At 39.2% G+C, this 18,074-nt stretch overlaps 1 long non-coding RNA gene across 1 annotated transcript in view; it reads right to left on the reverse strand.

Annotated features, from left to right (window-relative positions):
• Positions 1-18,074, reverse strand: part of LOC110206799 (uncharacterized) — a 62,079-nt gene that overhangs the window by 29,282 nt on the left and 14,723 nt on the right. The window lies entirely within an intron of this gene.

Here is an 18,074-nt window from a genome sequence, read left to right on the forward strand (position 1 = left end):
CTGGAAATTTCATGTGTAATCCTCTTATTCTGTTCTACCTTGCATATGCAAATGGCCGTTCTATTTGTTGTTAGGTAAGTTAAGAATAAAAAAATATTTAATTAGAAAAAATGGGGTTGTAGGTGATACATTCAGGGCAGGTTCTTCCCCTACCTCCCACCATGTGAATTTTCCACAGGAAACTATATTATTGAAGAAAACTAATACACTTTAGAATTCTTATTAGCTTAAAATTGGCTAAATTAGAATAAAATCCAGCCACTAACTCCTGCCCAGCATTTTTTAGTGCTGTCACCAATGGAATAGCAGCATTTGCAGTCAAACACGATTTTGTAGCGGCACAGAAGAGCCTGATGTTACTTAGTTTCTTTTATTAAAAAAGCTTAATTTGATTTAGGCCTTACTAGAGCACCAACACAGGGAGCTAGATGGCTCAGTGGGTAGAGTGCTGGGCCTGGAGTCAGGAAGACTTCAGTTCAAATCCAGCCTCAGACACTTACCAGCTGTGTGACCCTGAGCAAGTCACTTAACCTCTGTTTGCCTTAACCCACTGGAGAAGAAAATGACAAAGAATCCAATATCTTTGCCAAGAAAACCCCATGGACAGTATTAGTGTGCTATGGTCCACAAAGTCACAAAGGATCAGTGACAACTTGATGACTGAACAGCAAACAGCATCACCATTATCACGGAAGTGGCCATACTTGATTAACCAAACTACTTTTTAATCACTTATTAATGTTCTGTCTTTATACCAAAAGAATATGGAAAGCCACCTGGTGAGGTCCTGAGAACAGTCCTATTTAAGAGGCTTTAAGGTTAAGTAACTTGCCCATGGTCATACAGCTAGTAAGTGTCAAGTGTCTGAGGCTGGATTTGAACTTGGGTCCTTCTGACTCCAGGGCTGGCACTCTATTCTCTGCACCACCTAGCTGCCCCTGGAGAAGCTTTATTCTTAACTAGGCTCCTGTAAATTGGTGATTTTTTTGGGGGGGTTCTTTATCACAAGGACATATCAGTCATTGCCCATAATAGCTGAGCCTTGTTGGAACTTCTTGCCCATAATGGCTGAGGCAAGTGAGCTACCATTTAATGAGGAAACCTCAGGACATCTGAATACTCTTATACTTTTGCCTAGATACAGGGATATATCAGGAGGTGTGACTTGGTTGAAAAAGGAAAGGAGGTATAATGGTGATAACACATAGGGGTGTGCTGGAGGCAATTTGAGAGGATCATTAAATTTTCAGTATGAGCGTTTATACCTCAGAAATTGGTAAATAGGATAAATCAAGGATTGATTTATTATTTTTATTGATTGTCTAGCCTTTAGAACATAATGGAGATGCCCAAAGGACAACCAAACTGTGCATACTCTTTGATCCAGCAATACTACTACTAGGTCTGTATCCAAAAGAGATCATAAAAAAGGGAAAAGGACTTACAGGTGCAAAAATATTTATAGCAGCCCTATTCATGGTGGCAAAATGTTGGAAATTGAGGGGATGCCCATAAATTAGGGAATGGCTGAACAAGCTGTGGTATATAAATGTAACAGTATACAATTGTTCAATAAGAAATGATGAGCAGGCGGATTTCAGAAAAATCTGGAAAAATTTGTACGAACTGATGCAAACTCAAGTGAGCAGAACCAGGAGAACATTGTACACAATATCAGCAACATTGTGTGATGATCAACTATGAATGACTTCATTCTTCTCAGCAGCACAATGATCCAAGACAAATACAAAGGACTCATGATGGAAAATGTTATCCATATCCATGTAAAGAACGGATGGACTCTGAATGCTGATTGAAGCATACTTTTTTCACTTACTTTATTTTTTAATTTTTTTCCCTTTGATCTATTTCTGCTTTCACGACTATGACTAATATGGAAATATGTTTTACATAACTGCACATATATAGCCTATATCAAATTGCTTACTATTTTAGGAAGAGGGGAGGGAAGGGAGAAAAATGTGGAACTCAAAATATTGTAAAAATTAATGCTAAAAATTGTCTTGATATATAATTGAGAAAAATACCATTAAAAAAGGAACATAATGGAGAAAATGTTAATAATGAAGATTATACTTAAAAGTGGTTGCACATAGCCCCCCACTCCCTCGGAAGCCAGTGGTTAAACATTTACCAACACATTGTTGCTAACACAGTATTTTTACTGGCCACAGAGAGTTAGCTGAAGTTTGTGGAGAAATGGAACAATCTAATGCTGTGGGATGCAATTTGTGGAAGGAGATACTGGGGTTGCAACATACACTTGATGAGTTCAGGCTACAGAAACTATGGAGGAGAAAAAGCCATGAGAATAACTTTATGCAGAGGAAGCATGCTTGTATTGGAGCCAAGGTGAATACCTGGATCTAAAAAGCAATGGTAAATCTTAATCCTGATATAGGAACTCAAGTTGTATTGTGTGAATTTCCCCATTTCCCTCGGAATTGGCAACTTTTCCCTAATGTGTGATCTGATAGGAGGTAGCTCCTATTTTGTGACTAGGGTGGCTTTGTTGTGAATGATTATGTTGATAATTTATTTTCCTGTGAATTATCATCCTATTCTGTCTTAATAAAGTACTTTGATATTTGATTTGTAATGCCCAGATGATCTATGAATACAGAGTATGCATTGGAATAGGTGCTTAAATTACTTTTGTACAATTAGAATTACCTCCAATGCCTTAGAAGTTTTAAGGTCCCAGGGTTGAGTGGGACCCTTGGTTACATATCATTTGGTCACAGTGGAGAAAAAAAAGGGTTAATGATTGTTTTATGAGCCATAATGATTTTATACCATACTATGATTTTCATGCCATCCTATGAATATAGTTGGGCTTCTGGTTCTAGATCAGTATTGACAAATTAGAAATAGAGAGGAGACATGAAAGAATTTTCTCTAAGTGAAAAATCCAACAGCCTGTGATGAAAAAAACAAAGCAAAGAGAATTTCATAATTAATTTTTGTATTTGGCAATTAGTAGGCTATGAGTATTCATTAGCCAGAGATGAAATTTTCACCTGAATTATGCAGACTAGCTTGTGTCTGGCATAGCGGATAGAATGCTAGATTCCAATTTAGGATACCTACCTTCCAATGCCATTTTTGGTATGTACTAATTATTCTTATTATCTATTGTCTCTCCCTCTAGAATGTAAGCTCCTTGAGGGCAGGAACTGTTTAATTTTTGTCTTTGTAATGGATGTTTGGCATGATGGAACTCCCTGGACAGCATCTTTCCACACGGAGAACCTGGGGCACCTGTTTCCACAAGAATCATAATTATCTTTAAGGAAATGTCTTAAAGAGATTGTGGAACATTCATAGACATTCTGTGATTGGTTGCCATCAGCCAACCATGTGTTGAAGAAGAGGGTCTTGGATTGATTATGGAGGCATTCAAAAAGCTTCGTCAGCCTCAGCAAACTCCTTTATTTGGTGACTTCTCAATGTAAGGAGTCTTGGGAGGGACCATGACAACCTGGAATGTTCTGAAAAGTCAGAAGAGCAAGACAGAGGAATCTCGGAGTCAGAGTACAGGCTGGGTTTCTCAAATATCACAATATCAATGTCACAAGGAGCAAGGAGTGACCTTCAGGACCCTAGCCTAGCAGTAGCTGAGACTCCAACTCATCTGGCAGTCATGTTACACCTGTAGATAAGCTGGTGAGACCGCTGCTAGGTAGGAACTGAGCTAAATTTTGAGCTTAATCCCCCAGAGACCAAAATGGTGTAGAGGAGAGTGTGCCTTCAGGTTTTGAGTGAAGGGTGGATGTTTGTATATTTCCTGTGGTTATATATTTGAAGTAAACATCCCTTTGTAAAAAAAAAAATCACCAAAACAACAATCCATGTTAGGTGGTTAAAATGCAACTGTTCCACTACATATAGGCCCCTAACACTGGGAGAACACAGCCAGTTGGAGCTTAAGCCAATGGCAATAGGAAAGAAAAATACCCACCAACTCCTTGGAGTGCTTAAAAACCCACATGTAGCCTTTCTAGCTTTTTGAGAAAGAGCCAAAGCATCTTTCTACCCCAAATGTCCAACCCTGTGCTTGGCACATAACAGCCACTTAAGAAATACTTGTTGGTAGATTGTAAACAAGTCACTTAACCTGTCTCTGCCTCAGTATCCTCATCTATTATCTGCCAACCTTACAGTGTTGCTGTAGGGATTGAGCTTTGTAAAATATGGTACAAAAATGTTCCTTCCCCCACCTTACCTCTCCCCTTGGTTTCCTTGAACTACTGGACAGATCTTTTAAAAGATTTTTTTTTTTGTGGGGAGGGGTGGACAGTCAAAGTTGAGAATTCTAAAATTAGCAGCACCAGCTTCAGTGTGAGATCCATACCCCCAACTCACTGTAAGTCTCTACGGTCTTCCCACTTTGCTCTGCTCTGCTTTTGTGAGCAGGTCAGGCTATCAAAGAAGGATCTGTTTGCTTGAAGAATACTCTCAGGAATTGTGTCTGCCAGCCTTCTTCAAGAGGGCCATGAAATACTTTCTATTTCCAGGTTACATAAGAGATGAATCATATTAGAAAAGAACCTTATCAGGTTGAAATGCTGTTTACCCTTCCTCCTCTCAAAAAAAGTTTCAATGTAGAAATTTCATTTTTAAAGTTAGGAAAGAAGGAACACGTCTGGAAGGGACATTAGAGATCATCTGATCAGTCTTCATCTATTTCTTAGTAAAATGAGGCCCACACAAGTGATGGGACTTACTGAAAATCAATACTGCAGAACCAAATCTAGAACCCGGGAATTCTGATTTCCAATCCAGTAATTCCAATCTAGATAGAAAAGACCCTAGAGATAATCTGATCAATTTACAGAAGCTCAGTTTGAGGCCCAGAAAGGCTAATTAGCTTGCCCAAGCTCACTCAGGATTCAAACCTATGGTTTCTCATTTCAGATGCATTAGTTAGCTGTCCCATTACTCCAGGCTGTCATTCTCCCTAATGATGGCTATTCATCTAATGATGGTGGAGGGATCTGAATATGCAGCTTCCCCTTAGATCAGAGTTCCTTATATGCAGCAGATATATAGTATGTTTTATTTTGTTTTAAATAAGCTTCTTCCCTTGAAACAGTCTAACCTGGTGATGGGAAAACTGCAGCCCCAAGGCCACATGTGGCCCTCCAACTCCTCAAGTGACTCAAGTCCCCTTAATAAAAGGATTTGTTTATTTTGGATAATTTAGTTTGGATTCAATCAAAGGGCCACACTTGAGGACCTAGAGGGGCATACGTGGCCTTGAGGCCACAGGTTTTCTACCCCTGGACTCTAACCCTAACCCATCAGCCTATCCTGGGGAAGAATGATTCATAAAAAGGAGGAAAAATATTCCAAGTTCTTAAGGTGCTTGTAAACTTGAAAACCAGCAGAAATGATCAAATAGGAGAAATTCAGGACTCTTGGGAGCTGGTGACTGGGAACGAACTCAAGGAAGGCAGGCAGGGGTATCCAATTTACAAAAAGATTTGCCTGCAAAAAGGCTTTAAACAGGGGACTGCTCTTATTTATGATCCCTTTCTAAATTATTAATGATGGGAATGGGGGTAGAACTGGGAGAGGAGATGGAGGGGAAACTGAGAAATTGCAAGCTAAAGAGTCAAGAGCCAATTCCAATGGAAAATCAATCAAAATGTCCCTGACATTAATTTTAAAACAAGGAGATTCAATTTACACAGATTCCATTTATACTTTTACATAGATATACATGTTTTAAAAAAGAAAGCACATCTGTGGTCTTAAGCTTAGATCCTGAGAAATTAATTCTGTACTATAAGAAGGGAATTTAATAGGATTATAAAGCCATAGGTTTAGAAATAGAAAGGATCTTCAAGGTCATCTAATTGAATGTTCTGATTTTACAGATGTGGACCCCGAGGCCCAGAGAGAATAAGTAACTTGCCTTAGGTCACACAGATAGTAAGTAGCAGAGCTGGGATTTGAACCCAGGCTTGCCTCAAAATCCAATGTTCTTTCTGCTGGACCATATTAAGTAGCCTGGCTAGAAATGGTATAAATAACACATATAAACTTTATTTTTTGTTTTCCTAATTTCAATGACTATTTCAGCCACTTCAAAAATTATTTCTTGAGCTGTAACTCAATCCAAAGGTTGGAATGGGGGAGAATTATGAGAGGCATTTTGGAAAGTGTGGGTCAGGAAGAAGGAAAGGGCAAAGATTAATAGACTGTACAGAAGTCTCATGCTTTCACATCATGAATACTTTGTTTGAGAAAAGAATTGGCAGACTCTGGACATGGCAAATACCAAATAATATCACAAAAGATAAAATTGATTCTATCTTAATGGGCAGGAAAAGATTCATTATTGATGTGGGAGTCATCCTTAAATCAATTATCTGTGTGTATTCAACCCACTGACTTGTCAGAGCACAGAGTAGAACTGGCTAAAAGCTAAGAAGAAAGACTAATAATGAGAAAAAGCTATGGCATACAATCAAACTGACTCAATTCTGAGCTAATTAAATGAGTAATTAAAATTATAAATTATAAATGGGTAATAGCAGAAATGAAACCAACTGTGATGATTGTATACAAGAGTTTAGCTGATTAAATCAATTGTTATAATAAAGAGAGGAAGAGAGCCTAAAATCAAAAAGTGCCTTAGCCATCAAACCCTTGATTTATTTGCCAAGCAGAGAGAGATGGTGACCAAAGATAAAAACACTTTAGAATATAAATGTATTTGTAAAATCTTCCCCCAAAAGGTAATAGAGAATTATGAGCAGTGCTGCCTCATAAAGTAGTAGAAGGTAAGATCAGTTTACAGAAAGTACAGTGAGAGGCTATGTGCCAGAAAGAGAAATCACGGGGTCAGGAATATTTGGCTTCAAGTCCTGCCTCTGAAACAAACTGGCTATGTGACCTGGGACAAGTCCCTTAACCTCTCGGTTTCCTAGACAACTCTCTAAGACTATAAATTGCAGAGACATTCATGATCTGCATTAATAGACAATTTCCGCCTTGAAAGTTCCCCATACCAGTGAAATCATAGGGCTGAACTAAAACAAAACAAAATAGCTTGACAAGAGAACCAACTGAGTAAAATCATCCCAAAGGCATTTAAGAATGAAAATGAAAGTAAGATAATTAAAAAAATAAAAATGGGGGAAAAAAGCAATGATTTTTGTAACAAACATCTTTCACCATTATGGTCAGTAGAGTCACCATATTTGAATTCTCATATCACAGCCCCAGAGGTACCTATGAGGGTGTAAAATGGCAGTAAAGAAAACAAAGAGGGGAAAAATCCTTGGGAATGAACCAAGTGTATATTGAGGAGATCCATGCTGGAAAGTGACATAATCATGAGGATGCTGAAGAATTGATTTATGTGGTATTTGGAGACTGAAGAGATAACAAAGGCATGGGGAAAATTCTGACCTGATTTGTATTTTAAAATAATGATTAAGTGGACATCAACAACTATTGATCTATATGACTACGTGTATGGATATACATCCATACAAAATCTTTTGTGTCATTCGTCACTCATCACCTACGAATCAAGGGCCCCCTGGATGAGAGTATTAATAGAGAACAGGTAGACTTTCTCAAGAGATATTCTGCAATGCATCATTTCTTTCTTCTTTCTTTCTTTCTTTCTTTCTTTCTTTCTTTCTTTCTTTCTTTCTTTCTTTCTTTCTTTCTTTCTCTCTCTCTCTCTCTTTCTCTCTCTCTTTCTCTCTCTCTTTCTCTCTCTCTTTCTCTCTCTCTCTCTCTCTCTCTCTCTCTCTTTTTCTTTCTTTCTTTCTTTCTTTCTTTCTTTCTTTCTTTCTTTCTTTCTTTCTTTCTTTTGCAATTGGGGTTAAGTGACTTGCCTAGAGTCACACAGCTAGTAAGTATTATGTATCTGAGGCCAGATTTGAACTCAGGTCCTCTTGACACCAGGGCAGGTGCTCTATCCACTGTGCCGCCTAGCTGCCCCCAATGTACCATTTCTTCACCATTTTGCGACTAACTGAAAAGTGTAGAAAATGCAAGAACAGCCATCAGTTGGGGAACCTCTAAACAAATCTTGGTACACAAATGTAAAGGATAGACATTTTAAGACACAACCAATGAAAGAATTTTTTTGCTTGACTATTTCTATTAGTTATAAAAGTTTCATTTTTACTTTTCTTTTAAATTGGGAAAGGAGTCTGAGAAAGAAAAAGTAAATCACACTAATTGGCAAATTAAGAGAAAAAAGAAGATTGGAGGGAAACAGAAGGTAGTTTCTTAGACTTTTCATTCCATGGTCTCTAGGCAGGGCTTCATTTAAACTTCATTCCAGGCAGACTGCATTCTATTCTAGTCTGAAAAATCCCTAAGATTCCACAGCCTCTGTTGCTAATGGGTTGCGACTTCTAACTTTCATTGTAAGATCTTCTTCCTTATATCTTATCTCAATTGCCTTTGCTGCATTTGAAACTCTTCTTCTTTTATTGAGCTGTCAGTAGAAATAGAAAATAGCATCTCACTGTTCTCCACAATATCCCTTCCAGCAGTTTTCCATTCCAGGTAGAGATATATGTTACACTTATCACTTTAACCCTGGGATCTTTTCTAGCTGAAAGAAGGATGGAGCACACAGAGGGTTGTTTGCAGTGGTCAACCTCTTGTTGGTGCACAATTTATGTGTGTCTATATCAAGGTAGAAATAGATCCAGGAGATGCTCTTGGGAAGTTGGGACCAGGAGCGAAAAGGCAAAGTTGTAACAAATACTAGGCAGGGTAAGTAAGGTAGAATAGGTTGAGCCTAGGAATGGCCTGGAGCTATTGGCTAAGGTAGAGCTGGTTACTTGGAGATCAATGAGCAGTTCCCAGTAGGTATTAGGCAGGTCTCATAGGTCAGAGCAAGGGTCTGGTCAGGGCTAGAACTAAGAGGTGCTGAAATTTAGGTGGTACTAACAGTACTGCTCTAAAAGTCCTTTCTCCCCCTCCAAACCCACATCCCAGGGACACTTCTTACCTTTGCCTCAGATGGAAAAATCCCTAATTACAGTTCAGGTCCAGAAAATAGGTAGAATGCTGAGTAAGTAAGAAATACTGGAAAACATAATTGGAAAACGGAATGGGTAGAACAAGGCAGATGGTTATGAACCCAGAGGAGCAATCTAGGTAATAAAGGGGCAGAAAGGATCCAGACAAGCAGTCTGCCACCACCTACAATGATAATGATAATAATTCCCTCAAGGACCAATCTATTATCAGTGTTAAAAACCACCCTGGCAGAAGGGACTTGAGAAAGCTAACAAAAATCTGATTATAACAATTATTATAACAAAAATTATAATAATATCTAGCTGTCATACATAGTAGAAAATTTAAACATCATCTTGCCCAATTAAAGACAAAAAAATTTTTCAGCAAAGAATACCAAATCATATCAGAAATTCTAGATTCCCATAATCAGCAATTGAAAATAAAAGTTAAAAGATTAAGTGATCGCAAGAGTCAAAGTAACACAAAGCACAAAATAAACAATTTAACATGAATCAAAAACTTTATTACAGAGGGTTGAGAAGTAAATTAAGGATAAGATAGAACCCCTGAAGAAGATAGGTGTGAAAAATTTATGATTGTCTATATGCTCACAAAGGAGTAGCTAGGTGCCACAGTGGATAGAATACAGGCCCTAGAATCAGGAGGACCTGAGTTAAAATCTAACCTCAGACATTTACTAGCTATGTGACTGTGGGCAAGTCATTTAACTCTATTTGCCTCAGTTTCCTCACCTATAAAATGATCTGGAAGAGGAAATGGTAAACCACTCCAGCCATCTTTGCCAAGAAGACCCCAAATGGGGTCACAGAGAGTTGGACATGACTGAAAAATGACTGAACATATATTCAGAAGAAGTTCGAGTTTGGTTGTCTCCATAAAACCCCAAAGGAACATAAGAGGCAGGGTATTTAAGGAGGGAGGTAGTGCAAGTGTATGGGACTAGCCTCTTACCGGTCTGAGTGTGGAATAATTCATTGCAAAGGAAAAAAGTCAGCGAAAGTTTGGACACTGCCATGAAATGACTGAGTCCCTGGTGGCCTGTCCTCTGTGTCAGTGTGCTTTGCTGGAGTGCTAACACTCATGATCCCCCACAGATTTTGCTACCCATGAGTTACCCCCAAAGTATTTTTGATCCCTCTGCAGCCTTTGACCTCTGTGAAAGATAACATAACTTATCTCCTCTTTGTTTTTCTGACGCTGTTCTCTCTGGGGCGTCTCCTACCTGCTTTAATTGTTCCACAGTCTGTTTTTGCTGATTTATGATCCATATCAAGTTACCCAACAGTAGGTGTATGTTAAGTCTTTCTTCTTGGCCCTACGTTATTCTCTTTCCACATTCTCTTACTTGGTCACCTAATCATTCCCATAGGTTCAATTGGTGTCTCCATACAGATGATTTCCAGATCTATATTTCCATCCCCACCCCCAAACCTACCCTTATTCTGAACTTCTCTATTTATTTTAAGGGCACCACCAACTTTCCAGTCACCCAGGTTCACAGCCTTGGTGCTATCCTATATCCTTCATTCTCCTTGCCTCACATATCCAAGCAAGTATGAAGTCTTGTCATTTCACCTCCAAAAGGTCTTGCCTGCTTCTGTCCCCTTCTCACTGTTCACAGAGCCACTGCTCTAGTTCAGATCCTCATCATCTCTTGTCTAGACTAATATAATAACCTCCTCAAGTCTTTCTCCTATCCAATCCATTCTCTATAGAGCTACCAAAGTAATTTTCCTAAAAGACAGCTCTGGCCAAGTTACTACATATTGGAGAATCTCCAATGGCTCCCTATAGACTCTAGGACCAAATAAACTCCTACATATTTGGCTTTTAAAAACCTTTATAACCTTATTGGGGTGTGTGGGGCGTTCAGAAGGACTAGAACCTCTGGTATGGGGGCTTGCTGAGCCCTTTTCAGGGCTGCTTATCCACCTTTGGTGTCTACCTGATTCACCCAACTCTCACTTCCAAAAAGGATCCAAGAAGCTGTCCCATGTGCAGCAGCCACACCTTGGTAAACGTCTTTGTAGATGGGCTATAAACCAGGTTGAGGGGTAAGCAAGAGGTCTCAAACCCCATTGGTGAGTTAAGGGTGCATCTATCCCAAAGAATGTGAAGACTTACCACAAGGAACGGGCAGATGAAAGTGGTTTGTTTCTTTTCTTTTCTTTTTTTTTATGAGACAGTAAGGGTTAAATGACTTGCCCAGGGTCACACAGCTAGTAAGTATTTGAACTCAGGTCCACCTAGCTGTCCTGAAAACAGTTTATTTCAATGGCCATGAAGACAGCTGAAGCAGGTGCTGTGGAGTGCTTAGAGTTTGGTCAGACATCAAAGACACCAAGGTCACTCCATCCCAGGCCATCACCAGTTGTCTTGACTTTTGTGTTGCCACTGGACTCTGATGACTCAGGAAGAGATACAGTGAGGCTGATGACTTTGTTCAACTCTACCTCACTTAAATCCAAATCTTGACATAAGAGTCAAGATCACCCAGGATGTCATTGATCTCCTTTGAAAGTGAAGGACAATGGGCAGGTGGGTGGCGCAGTGGATAGAGCACTGGCTCTGGAGTCAGGAGGACCTGAGTTCAAATCTGATCTCAGACACATAACTCTTACGAGCTGTGTGACTCTGGGCAAGTCACTTAACCCCAGTTGCCTTGCTAAAAAAAAAAAAGAAAAGAAAAAAAAGAAAAAGAAAAAAGTGAAGGACAAACAACAATAACCTGACCTCAACCTATCTTTGTAGCCTTATTAATTTCTTTCCGATAGTCCAGTCAAACTGGCCTTCTTGTTCTTCACACACAACTCACTATCTTCTGCCCCAAAAGGCCTTTACAGTGGCGGAACTCCATGCCTAAAGTACATTCCCTCTTCATTCCAACTTCTTAGAATCTTTTGAAGGACAAAAGGTTCATCTCAGGCACTACCCTTCTACATCAGCAATTCTCAGGGAGTAGGATTCCAGCACAGTAGTGTCATGGGTTTCAATTAGATGTGCAGCAAATTATATGGAACCTACACTTGCCATCACACACATATGTGCAAGGCCCCCAACTCTTACAAAGTGTGTGCCAATCCCTCAAAGCAAAGAATAATACTCTGCAATGAAAAACAACAAAAAAAGTTTAAGAACCACTGTTCTTTACAGGAAGACTTTCTTGGTCCTCTCAATGGATGCAATCCATATCACCAGCATTTAACAGAGTACCTGTTGTATAGTAGGCACTTAATAATTGCTTGCTTACTTGAATATAGAGAAATTGAATTTGCAACCTGGAGATTGGAAATGAATATGAGAGTGTTGCTATTTATTGTGATTTCTTATTATGTACCTTGCACTTCTACTTTAAGTACATTGCCTCTTTTACCATTGCAAAATGAGGTCATATAATAATAAAATGGTTTGGTTTTTTGGGGAGAAGTATTTAGCAGGAAAATGGGGGCTTGGAGCAAGTTTGAGTCAGGTAGATAGGACACCCATACCTCTAAACCCAGGGAAGGAAAATTGAAATAGGAGAGAAAGCAGGGGACAGGGTGTTTACCTCATTCTACCACTTCATAGTAAGAAGGTTCATACTAATTGCTATTTCAGGAGTCCACCCATAGTCTCATTTGTTGATACTGATCCTGGAAAACCACCTGCCATCTACTGGACACGAATGATCCATCTGGGAGAGGGATAAATGCAAGTATCATAATACAGAGCCCCAGGCTTCTTACATGGAACATACGTGTTTTTTTAATGCCTGTGAAGGGAATTTCATTATATTATTAATTACTTGACTGCCCCATTTATTATTACTATTACAATTGTCTGCCCACCTTCTCTGGAGCTCTTTTAATAGAGGCTGTCTGAGACAATAAACACTTATGTAATCAGCATAAAAACATTAATTTTGAATAAATACGAAATGGATGAAAGGAATGAGCTCTCATTAACTAAAAGAGTTCATAGAGTTTAGACTACATCCGGAGATATAATCTTGTTAAAAGTAATCTGCTCTGATTAAAATGTAAATAAACTGGCTAAAACGCAAATATGAAAATAAACTCTCCAAGGATCTCAATCAGAAGACATAGTCACTAGTTATTGGGAGTCCTTTAAGCTCATACCAAGAAGAGAAATAGAAGAATTCTCCTTTGCCAACTATTTTCAAGTTAGATAGCTTTGTGGGTCAAATTAATATACTTAGTCATTCAATAGAAAAATTGGGATCATTGTCATTTGTACTTTATTCTTTTTTTAATGTGTAACCTCCATGCACTGAGCCTTATTCATAATATATTTCCTCCATGAGCAATTGCTGACCAGGCATCAATTCCAATGTGCCTCTCAAAAATTTGCTTTGGGAAATAGTCACTGAGACAAGGTTCCATTGGAAGACAGTGCAGGCAAATGTGTGGTTTCCTAGATAATGTGTTGCAATAGTTCGGTCTTTTTCAAAGGTATGGTGGGTGTGTTATGCTGTCCTCAATTTCCTTATAGCCCTTTATCAGTTTTTGACCTGAGAAGTGGAAAAGACCTTAGCCATGGTAGACAGATAAAGAAGCATGATTGGGGCACTGATAAGTTCATACATACCTATAATTGTAGATAGATGAACAGTGAGGAGACCTGAACCTAATATGCTAGACCTGATTCTGACCAACAAGGAAGAACTGATTGCCGAAATAGAAATACGAAAACTTAGAGGGGAATTAACCACTCCCTCTTAGAATTTGTAATAGAGGAATGAATCAAAAATCATTTATTGATTTAAATCTTCTACTTTCTTAATAACTCCCCCTATCTCTTAGGCCAATATCCTGGACACAGTGAGAGTTAATATGTATTTTTAACTGAATACCTGTTCTCCAATCCAAGGCTCCTGTATAAAGGTATCAGCCTCCCACAGGGTTGGAAACTTCACCACTAAAGATTTATCCCATGCATGTGAGTGTGTGTATATTGCATACCATAGACTACTAACAGAAAGATATATGTATACATGTAGAGACTGCCATGTTTGAACGCTTGTCAAAGAGTCATTGATTTGGGTGCAAAATAAAGGAGCACTGGGATAGAAAGAACTGGGTTTGAATTCTGGCACTATGTGTTACTTGGAGAAAGCTCACTTTTCTGAGCCTCAGTTTCCTCATCTGTAAAATAGGGATGATAATCATCATACCACCCACCTCACAGGCTTGTTGTTGGGAAAGAAGTTTGTAAACCATTGTGTGCTACATAAATGTAATTTCTTGTGCATGTATCAGACATATATACATATATATATATGTATATATGTGCACATATGCACTATTACATATATACTCATGTTTTCGGGTCATGAGAAAAGGTTTTTGCCCTTACCTGACCCTGAACATCTGGCATTGCTCTCCTTTGAAACTAACTAGTGTTTCTTTTTCTCCAGAAGACACAGGGGAAAACATGCTCAGTAGGATGTAGGAAACATAAAAATCTTAGTGTTTATCCATGTAGTTCCTGCTGGTTCTTCTCATGCCAAGCTGTAAACATTTACCTCTGACTGAGCCAAGATCTAAATGCTCAGTTTTTTTATGGTTTTCCTTTAAATAAGGTGTATTGCTTGATGTCTTTACACTTTCTCAAACTCAAAGCCAACAAGGTAGAGATTTTGTTCCCAAGGGCTTGCTAAATGCCTAAGCTTACCTGGGTAGGGAAGAAGAATGTTGTTTGTCCTTTGTTCTCAAAAAGGATCATGGTATCAGGAAGGTGATGCCATGACTTGGAAGTGAATTGAATTTCAGTGTGTGGGGGCTGTGCAAAGTCACCAGCCTCACTCTCTCCTCCTGAGCCTTTTGGGTTCAGTGGCAAGATATGGATCAGGATGACTGGAGATGTCCCTGGATTCAGTGAGAGACCTTGGTCTTTTTTAAGCTAAAATCTTTCCCAGGTCTCAGTTTGACTGAGGCAACACCCATTCAGTGATTAAGGCTAGGTAAGAAATGAGGCAAAGAATGGCCTCTTAAAAAATTTTTAAAAATTAAAAAAAAATCAACCTGGGAGGCCTTTCGTCTCCAGGTTTCTGACTAAAACAGAAACAATTGCTATTTACTAAGAAGAAGAATGACAGTACATGCAAAAGAAGAAAAGCTGAAATAATGTAGAAAGCCCAGAGGTGTGCTAAATCATAGGATCATAGATTTCAAAGCAGTAGAGACCTGAGTCATGCAGTAGAATCACCTTTATTTTACAGATGGGGAAACTGAGGTACATAGAATTTAAGTGACTTGCCCAGAATCACCAGAGTTTTTAAATCTCAGAGACAGGACATGAACCCAAATCCAGTCAGGTTAAAAGTCAAGTCAGGAGTCAGATACAGGCTTGTTGTGAGGAACAAAGAGATTATATATATATATATAAAGTGCTTTTCAAATCTTAAAATGCTATACAAATGCTAATTACTATCATAACACACAATTATAATAGTAGACTTGGATTATAGAGTTCCCCAATCCTTTCTTCCTTAGTATCAGAGTCAGCTTGGTGTAGTTGAAAGAGTGTTGGATCTATAGTCAGGGAAGCCTGGGTTCAAATCCAATGTTTAAAAATTGTGTTATTGGATAGGTTGCTTGAACCCTTAGAACCTCAGTTTTCTCTTCTATAAAAGGATATTAACAACTGTAGTATCTACCTTACAAGGTTGTTTTAAGCCTCAAATTAAATGATATATGTAAAGCACTTTGAAATGTTGTACGGCCAGTTCTTCTTCTTCTTCATCTTCATCATCATCATCTAATGAGCTTTCCTTCAAATTATGGAACCATCAAAGCTGCTTAGACCCTGGGGGTTACTTTTTAACACCATAGGCATATTTGCTTTGAATGAGATCCAGGCTCTGTTTCACCAAGCCATTCTCTCCCTGAAGGGCACATTCTGTTGATATTCACAGTAGGCCACTCATTTTTATCTTTATCATTAAAGGTTTTACCCATGCAAAGACTGAACTGGAAAAGCCATTTTTTGCTCATAAAGAGGGTGCCTTTGTCTCTCACCCTTTTCATGCCCTTTCCTACCAGATCTTGTCCCTCTCTGGTATTTGTCAAACAGAAAGTCTAACAGACTGAACTTGGGATAAAATGATTCCTGGTAAAGCAATGTTAAAATCTGTGCTGAAGAAATGCTGGCATTCACAATTTGCTTCGATCTCTTAAAAGTTTATGTGTCATATTTCAGGGTCTATTTCTGCCTTGCCTATTCTGCTAAGAATGACCTGGAGAAAATCAAAGTCTTTCTAGGGAAGCGGCAACAGGAATAAAATGAGAACACCAAGATCTGACAATACGCTCCCTATTTGTCTCAGCTGAAACCACCATTATCATTACAGAGTATCAGCCAATCGCAAAGATCTCTGGAATACCAGTTCAAACAGTAATGCAGCATCTAGTATAGCTTTCCAAAAAGTCCATCATCACAGTGAGGGCTGAGTAAAGCTCTTTCTTGAATTAAGGTTCTGAGAAAGCAACACCCAATTTCTCTTTGCTGAAAGCAACTAAGATGAATTCTTCCATGTCCACCTAGTCTTAAGATTCTCCCACTTAGATTTTTTTGGTCTCTCGATGTTTCCCCAGAGAGAGGACAATATGTGGTAGGGAAATGGACTAGACTTGTGATTTTGTTAGCATGAAGATGAGAAAACTCCATCTACCAATTCAAATTGGCACCTTATATTTAACTTATAGTAAGAGTTGCCTAGAGACTTCTGTGTCAGGCAAGGTGTAAATTCAACTCTTTCTGACTTCTCTATGCATGTTGCTTCTCTGAGTAGCTCCTCAAATTTCTGCTCCTTACTCAGAGAAGAGTTATTGGTCATTGTTTGGACCCTAATTGTCTCAAAGTGAATGTAAATAGCAATCGTTTCTGTTTTGGCCAGAAACCCTGGGGATCTTTCCCTTTGGGGTTGATTTTTTTCCTTTTTTGGCTAGATAAAAGAGGCCATTCTCTCCCTAATTTCTCACCTTAATCACTGATTGGGCATTGCCTCAGTCAAACTGAGACCTGGGAAAGATTTTAGCTTAAAAAGGCCTATGTCTCAGAGCAGCTAGCTGGCACAGTGAATAGGGCTCTGGCCTTGGAGTCAGGAGGACCTGAGTTTAAATCCAGCCTCAGACACTTGATACTTCCTAGCTGTGTGACTCTGGGCAGATCACTTAACTCTGATCGCCTGACCAAAAAGCCAAAAAAAAAAAAAAGGCTTATGTCTCTCACTGCAACTAGGGCCATCTCCAGTTGTCCTGATCTATATCTTGCCACTGGACCCAGATGGCTCTGAAGGAAAGAGTGAGTCTGGTGCCTTTGCACAGCCTTTCCTCACTTAAATTCAATTGACTTGTATGTCATGGCATCATCTCCCTAATGTCACGGTGCTCTTTGAGAATGAAGGAAAAACAAGATAGTTATTCTACGAAAAGGTGAGAGGGCTGCCTGTGCGGTAAGTGTAAAGAGCCAATAGCGGAACGACATGAAGGGAAGTGAGAATGGGGCAAGGAAGCACAGGGGTGGTCACGCACCCGCTCACACGACTATCACTGAGATCTCTTTTCATCTCTGCTTGTGTTCTGAGGTCCAGCCTCCCTTGCTTCTAGCCTTTACATAAGAGTGCCAGCTGGTACCTCCACAATAGGAAACCCAATTTTCTTAAAGGAGGCATTCTACAGGGAGGGAGTTGGATCAGTTGTCATCTGTACTCGAGACACTCATCTCTGGAGGAAATAGTGTTTATGTGGACTTTAAAGGACTGGTAGGGCTTTGACTGGAGAAGATGAGGATGGAGGGCTAATGTTCAACATGTTGGAGAAGCACAGAAACTAAAATGGCACGCAGTATATCTCTACATCTTCCTGGAACCTCGGTGTGTCCAGATCTGAACTTATGATCTCTGCCACTAAACTGATCTCTCTCCCCAATACTTTAATCCATTCTTCATACCAAACAGAATGATTTTCCTTTGCACGTATCTGTCTGTGTCACTCCTTTACTCAAAAATCTTCAGGGGCTCCATA

The sequence above is a fragment of the Phascolarctos cinereus genome, unplaced genomic scaffold (genome assembly GCF_003287225.1).
Source record: "Phascolarctos cinereus isolate Bilbo 61053 unplaced genomic scaffold, phaCin_HiC Scaffold_5;HRSCAF=322, whole genome shotgun sequence".
NCBI classification, from domain to species: Eukaryota; Metazoa; Chordata; class Mammalia; order Diprotodontia; family Phascolarctidae; genus Phascolarctos; species Phascolarctos cinereus.